The sequence below is a fragment of the Mustela erminea genome, chromosome 6 (genome assembly GCF_009829155.1).
Source record: "Mustela erminea isolate mMusErm1 chromosome 6, mMusErm1.Pri, whole genome shotgun sequence".
Taxonomy (NCBI): domain Eukaryota; kingdom Metazoa; phylum Chordata; class Mammalia; order Carnivora; family Mustelidae; genus Mustela; species Mustela erminea.
Window position 1 is genome coordinate 29,571,881 of NC_045619.1, and position 7,414 is coordinate 29,579,294.

At 41.1% G+C, this 7,414-nt stretch overlaps 1 pseudogene; it reads right to left on the reverse strand.

Moving 5' to 3' along the window:
- Positions 1–2,952: 2,952 nt before the first annotated feature.
- On the reverse strand, positions 2,953–4,187 carry LOC116593037 (annotated as a pseudogene).
- Positions 4,188–7,414: the final 3,227 nt, after the last annotated feature.

The window sequence follows — 7,414 nt, forward strand, 5'->3', positions numbered from 1 at the left end:
CTTCATTTAGGTCTTGTGGGATCCTCAGCAGAGATTGCAGTGGAGCCCACCTGGACTTCTGACCAACAGGACTGGGAGCTAATGAGTGAGTGTTGTTGCAAGCTGCTAAATTTGTGGTAATTTTTTTTTTTTTTTTAAACCACAGATTACACCATATACCAGTATACCCTGTGCTTGAGTCACTATCTTTGTGGCCTGTGGGGTAACCCAATTCCTCTGAGACTAGGGCCCTACCTTCCTCTTACCAGATCCTCCAGCCTGCTGACCAGAATTCCCAGCTACCAGAGTCCCAGCCACCTGCTTGAAAGATTCCTCTGGTCTTACAGGATGGTGAGCCTGCCTGAAATCTGTGTCCTCTGACATACATATTCCGGGGGGGTTGCCTGATCATTGGGTTCTCCTGCCTCTTCATATTAAATACCTGCCCACATCTGGTGCCTGTTATTCACATAAACTTAGGGAAAGAGTGCGAACTTCAAAAGCAGCCAGGATTTTGAATCTCAACTCTGCCATGTCCTAATTATAGAATATTGGAAAAGTCATTAAACCTCCAGAACTTGGTTTTTTAGGCTGTAAAATGGAGATAACACCATTCACTATGTAATATTTTGTAAGGATTAATCATAATGTATGTAAAGTATCTAGTAGCTAATCATTACTACTTCTCTTATCAATCCACACAACTAAATAGTTCATTCATTGTGCTGAAATGGAATTCCCCCAGAGCGTTCAGCTGGATTTGTCCCTCCAATTTCTGCTTTGGTGGGTGAGGCTAGTTCCAATTCCCCAACACTCCCAATTGCCATACCAAGTTAACCTCACCATACCCCATTCCCCAAAGCAATACACTTCTGTTTGTTCATTCATTCATTCATTCATTCATTCATTCATTCATTCATTCAGCAGGAGCCTTCCATATGTCAGGTACTGTAAAAGGCATAGGGCTATAATGGTGATCCAAAGAGGTAAGCTCTGAGAGTTTACATTCTAGCGTGATCCTTTGCATGTTAGCATCCTTCCATAAGATACATGAATTTGTTGCAATTTTGAAGTTATCTGAAGACCTAGAGGCATGATAACATTCCCCCAAAAATGTATGGAAACGTGAGCAGCATTATTTTTGTATCAGAGAACGACGGGCATTCTCTCTCACATCTGACAGCTAAGACTTCATATTTCTTATGCAAGAGAAAAGGTAGTAACTCATATGTGGTCATGAAATGTTTGTGTCATACTTCAGTGACATAATGAAAAGAATCACGTTATTTCAGAGATATGGGTAATTAACCCACCTGAGAAAACAGGCTGTGGCCGAGGCCGGAGGACTAGAGAAGTATGTAAACAATGTGCTGTTTGGATCTTACACTAGCCGCTGTCTTCCGATTGAAAAGGAAACAACAAAAAAAAATTCCTCTTACCCTCCTATTGGAAGCAAGCCCTGCCTCTCCCTGGAGGCCATTTTGTAACCCAAAAGAGCTCGTTCCAGAGAACCGCTGAATTTATCTCGGTGGCAGTTTATCACTGTGAGTGTCAAGGCCAAACAGCTTAACTGCATGAAAAGCCTGTCTGTGTTGGACCCATCCAATGCTACGGTCTTGTAAGGGAGAGTCGTTCACGGAGTTGTTGGCCCAGCGTCATCAATAGCACCATCCACAGCTCGTGCTGCAGAGCAGTAAATAAAAAGCAAGGCTAGAAGGAAAACAGAGTCTTCTTTGAGTTGCCTCCTATTTACCAGCAATCCCACCAAGTGTTCTTTTGGGGTTGGCAACACTGAGCTCTCCGTGTTTATATTGGTAACATTTTCCAGTAGGCTCTACCAAAAGGTATCTGAGCACCTTGTGTTGTGAAATTTAGAGAAATGAAAAACATTAAAACAAATAAGCCTTGTCTCCCAGTACGGCCTCCTGGAAAAGAAATTCTACCTTTCTAAGGGCATCAGCCTAAATGAGGCCTCAGTTCTTAAATTCCTTAATCAGTTGCCTTAGAAACCGGGAGAATGTGGTGAGCACCTCCAGGCAGCAAGGTAATACCATGATAGGTTTAATCACCTGTTCCTGGCCAAACACACACTTGAGTGAAGGTGACATTGTTATTATTCATTGTGACTGACATCCTAAATTTTGCAGATGTTTTGACAATTAAAAAATCTATTGCCTATATCAGGAAGAAGAAGGAGGGAATGTTGGGTACACTGAGATTAGGAATCCTGGCTTATTACTCATTAATAATTTGTCTAAGCTGGAAAGCACTCGAAGTGGAATTCAGTCCTCTTCAACAAATTATTTACTGAGTTCCTACTATGTGCCTGTCACCTAGTGAAAAACAGTAACAAATTATATTCACCCTCATGCCTGGAGAGCACCATGAAATTAACAAAATAAAGTAAGATATGCTCATAATCTAAATATTAAAGTGGTGAGAGAAAAGAGTTCTGTCATGCATTTACTTTCACCGAAGGCAGGCAGGCAGGCATTGGGTTTATAGGTAAACAATAGATCATCACATTTTAAAATGAAATCTCTGAAACCTCCAAAACATTTATTCGCAGATCTATCGCTCTAAGTAATGATCAGAATTGTGGGTTCTGAAATCGGTCTCTAATTCCATCTGCCAAGGAGATTAGATTTAACTCTTAACTAGCATCACTAAATAAAGGTTTTGGTAGTTGTCTGAATTCTGTGTGCTCTCTCTTTTAGGCAATTCCAACCCTCTTTGCGTGAGGACAATGATGCCGTCTTCTATCAGGACATTTAATTCTGAACTCCTAGAGTTATTTGCTGTTCGAGTTTGGTTTTTTCTCACGTTCTTGCTCAAAGTTCATTCTTTGCATATTGTATCTTTTCCTTTCCTTACCCTTCTTCCCACTCGCCGTTTCCTTCTCCCTCTCTTCACCTCCCAGCTAGATAACAAATGTCAGGCATCTACTTTTGTCTTTTTCTATGCTCATACCTATTTTTTTTTTTTTTGGCTGGGTACAGTATACTTTATTGATGGTACATGACAAGGTAGGGCTCCCCAAGCCCCTCCCCTTCTTCAGGGGGTCTGGGATGGAAATAGTGGAGGTTGGGAGATTCTCAGTGTTTTAGGGGATAAGTGGGGGCAGGGATTCCCCAGCAGCTGAGGGCCTCTTTCTTCCTCTTGCTCTGGCTGGGGCTGGTGGTTCAGGGGGCTCTTATTCCTTGGAGGCCTTGTGGACCATAAGGTCCACCACCCAGTTGCTGTAGCCAAATTCATTGTCATACCAGGAAATGAGCTTGACAAAGTGGTCATTGAGAGCAATGCCAGCCCCAGCATCAAAGGTAGAGGAGTGGGTGTCACTGTTGAAGTCGCAGGAGACAACCTGGTCCTCAGTATACCCCAGGATGCCCTTAAGGGGGCCCTCTGATGCCTGCTTCACCACCTTTTGATGTCATCATATTTGGCAGCTTTCTCCAGGCAGCAGGTCAGATCCACAAGAGACACATTGGGGGTGGGGCCACGGAAGGCCATGCAAGTCAACTTCCCATTCAGCTAAGGGATGAACTTGCCTATAGCCTTGGCCACACCAGTGGAAGCAGGGATGATGTTCTGGGCAGCCCCTCGGCCGTCACGCCACAGCTTCCCAGAGGGGCCGTCCACAGTCTTCTGGGTGGCAGTGATGGCATGGACGGTGGTCATGAGTCCCTCCACAATGCCGAAGTTGTCATGGATGACCTTGGCCAGAGGAGCCAAGCAGTTGATGGTACAGGAGGCATTGCTGACAATCTTGAGGGAGTTGTCATACTTCTCATGGTTCACACCCATCACGAACAAGGGGGCATCAGCAGAAGGAGCAGAGATGATGACCCTCTTGGCCCCGCCCTTCAAGTGAGCCCCAGCCTTCTCCATGGTGGTGAAGACCCCAGTGGACTCCACAACATACTCAGCACCAGCATCGCTCCATTTGATGTTGGTAGGATCTCACTCTGGAAGATGGAGATGGACTTCCCATTGATGACAAGCTTCCCATTCTCAGCCTTGACTGTGCCGTGGAATTTACCATGGGTAGAATCATACTGGAGCATGTAGACCATGTAGTTGAGATCAACGAAAGGGTCATTGATGGCGACAATATCCACTTTACCAGAGTTAAAAGCAGCCCTGGTGACCAGGCACCCAATATGGCCAAATCCGTTCACTCCGACCTTCACCATGGTGTCTCAGGCACGCGGCTGGCACTGCACCTGAAGATGCGGCTATCTGTCGAACGGGGAAGAGCAGAGAGCCTATGCTCATACCTTTTACATACGTATGAGGGGAATCATTGTTTTATCAAAATGGTATCATATTATATGCAAGAATTACATCTGGCTTTTCTCACGTAACATTGCAAAATATCCTTTCAAAGTAGGTTATTACAGGTCGAACTCTTTTAGCAGATTTGTAATATTCCATGTTTTGATTTTTTTAAGATTTTATTTATTTGGGTGGCTCAGTCGTTAAGTGTCTGCCCTCAGCTCAGGTCATTATCCCAGGGTCCTGGGATGGAGCCCTGCATCAGGCTCCCCGCTCAGTGGGGAGCCTGCTCCCCCCTCTCCCACTCCCCCTGCTTGTGTTCCCTCTCCCACTGTCTCTCTCTATGTAAAATAAAGAACGAAAGAAAGAAAGAAAGAAAGAAAGAAAGAAAGAAAGAAAGAAAGAAAAAGAAAGAGAGAAAGAAAGAAAGAAAGAAAGAAAGAAAGAAAAGAAATAATAATAAGTAAATAAAATTTTTAAAAAGATTTTATTTATTTAAGAAAGAGACAGACAGAGACCGAGAAAGCATGAGTGGGAGCAGGGGCAGAGGGAGAGGAGAGAGAATGCCCAGCAGACACCGCACTAAGCACAGAGATCATGACCTGAGCCAAAATCAAGAGTCAGATGCTTAACCAACAGAGCCACCCAGGAAACCCTCCATGTTTTTAACAGACCGCCGTTTAATTCACTCATTCTTCTACTAATGATTATTCACTTTGTTTTCCAGCATCGTGCCTCTTCAGACAGAGCTGTGTTAGACACTCCCGTGGACTAACACATCTATTTCTATGCCACAGACTCACTGGAATGGAGCTGCTAAGTCAAACAGTATGTACATTTTTTATTTTCAAAAATATTGCCTGATTACGTCCCCAAAAAGTACCCCACCAACCATGCATGAGATTGTCCTTTTCCCCAAATTCCAACCTATAGTAGGTATAATTCTCCTTTAAATTTTTGCACACTGATGTGTCAATGGAGTTATTTCATTTTCATTTTAACTTGTATTTCTCTGACACACGCAGAAGCTGAGTATCATTTTGTTTACTGTCCATCTGGACTTGTTCCTCTATGAATTATGAATCCTTTGTCCATTTTTCCTTTGATGTGTTTGCCTTATGGTTATCAATGTGCAAACTCTCCTTTTATGTCACAGGTAATGGCACTTTAGCTGTCACTTGTGTTTGTCTATATTTTTTCCACTATTGATCTTTACATATTACCTCCGACATTTTCCTGTTGTATGATTTACTAGTTGTGATTCAGTCTTTCTGGAATTTATATAGTGCAAGATGAGGGCTTTCTCTTACTTTCCTCTTGGGGGGCAGAGCCAGTTTTGACAGCACCATTCATGAGCCGAACTATCCTTTTCCCACTGAATTAAAATACAATGTTCTTTTTTCCTGTCCCCAATCAGTTCATCAGATCCCAAGCTAGTCTTCCTCCATTTAGAATTGAGGTAGATTTATAGAAAATTTTATTGTCTATTATGCTTAATCCTACATCACCATCTTGTTTTCTTAATTTTTTGACTATTTTAAATATTCTTCAATATGAACTTTTAAATCATCTTGTCAAATCCTCCCCTCAAAGTACCGTCTGGTTTTTAACTGGCATTGTACCGAATTTTGTATTAATTCTGAGAGCATGGATACTTTTGCCGTTTTAACTCTTCTCATCTAAAAATATGGCATATTGATCCATTTGTTCAGAGAGTATTATGTCTTTACGTAAGAATTTACGAGTTTTGGGATGCCTGGGTAGCTCAGTTGGTTAAGTGACTGCCTTTGGCTCAGATCAGGATCCCAGGATCCGGGGATAGAGCCCCGAATCGGGTTCCCTGCTCCTCAGGAAGCCTGGTTCTCCCTCTCCTACTCGCCCTGGTTGTGTTCCCTCTCTCACTGTGTCTCTGTCAAATAAATAAATAAAATCTTTAAAAAATAATAATTAAAAAAGAAATTATGAGGGTTTTTTAAATCATGTAAAGTCCTTATTTTTCTTGATGAATTTTTTCTTAAGCATTACATGGTTTTTTGCCACTATAGTGCAGGTTTTCTGATTTTCAGACTATTGTTGGTACCCAGAAGAACTATTGCTTTTTTCACACCTATCTTATTTAATCAATTCTGGAATACATATTTTAACATCTTTAAAAGTGGAGTATATCCTATAATAATGACATCTTAATTATAATTACATTTTTAATGGGATAGCTTAAAATCTATGGCATCTTAGGTCCTTTTAATTATGATATACCATAAATAAATAGATAAAATATACCAATCAACTTTCCAGTTTTTCTTCTGTTTCATATTACTGGATTTTTTAAGGTTTTCTATTTACATAATCATATCTCTAAGAAAACAATTTTGTCTCTTTATTTCTAAATGTATACAAGTTATTTCATTTTCTTTTTTTTTTAATTTTTTATTTTTTATAAACATATATTTTTATCCCCAGGGGTACAGTTATTTCATTTTCTTAAATGTTTGGTTTAAATATTGTGTTTTTATGTTATGGAATGGTTAGCATAAACGATTTTCATTTCTTGCTGTTAGTTTTTTATGGTCTTCATCATAAGTAATTTCTTTTCCTATTTTACATGGACTTTTTATTGGGAATGTCAGATAAATATTAATAAATACCTTCCGGGGCGCCTGGGTGGCTCAGTGGGTTAGGCCTCTGCCTTTGGCTCAGGTCATGATCCCAGGGTCCTGGGATGGAGCCCTGCAGCGGACTTTCTGCTGAGCAGGGAGCCTGCTTCCCCCCGCCTCTCTGCCTGCCTCTCTGCCTACTTGAGATCTCTGTCTGTCAAATAAATAAATACAATATTAAAAAAAAAAAAACAAACAAAAACAAATACCTTCTAAGAATTTCATCTTATTGGTAAGTGTTGTGAGTATAGGATAAAGGCACATACACGAGTTGTGTCTCTGCACAGCTTTATTCAGTTTCATTCAGCTTTATTCAGCTTTACTCAGTCATAAAACAAGATTAACATAGGCACAAAGCAGATTCAGGATTCCAAACTCAATGACATTTCAGTATGCATTTAACTTGGTTTCATACCCAGCACATGAAACAAGTCACACAGCAAACAATATACAGCAAGAGGTAAGAAGTTAACAAACCAAATGCAAGGTTAGTCCATGCTTGTGTG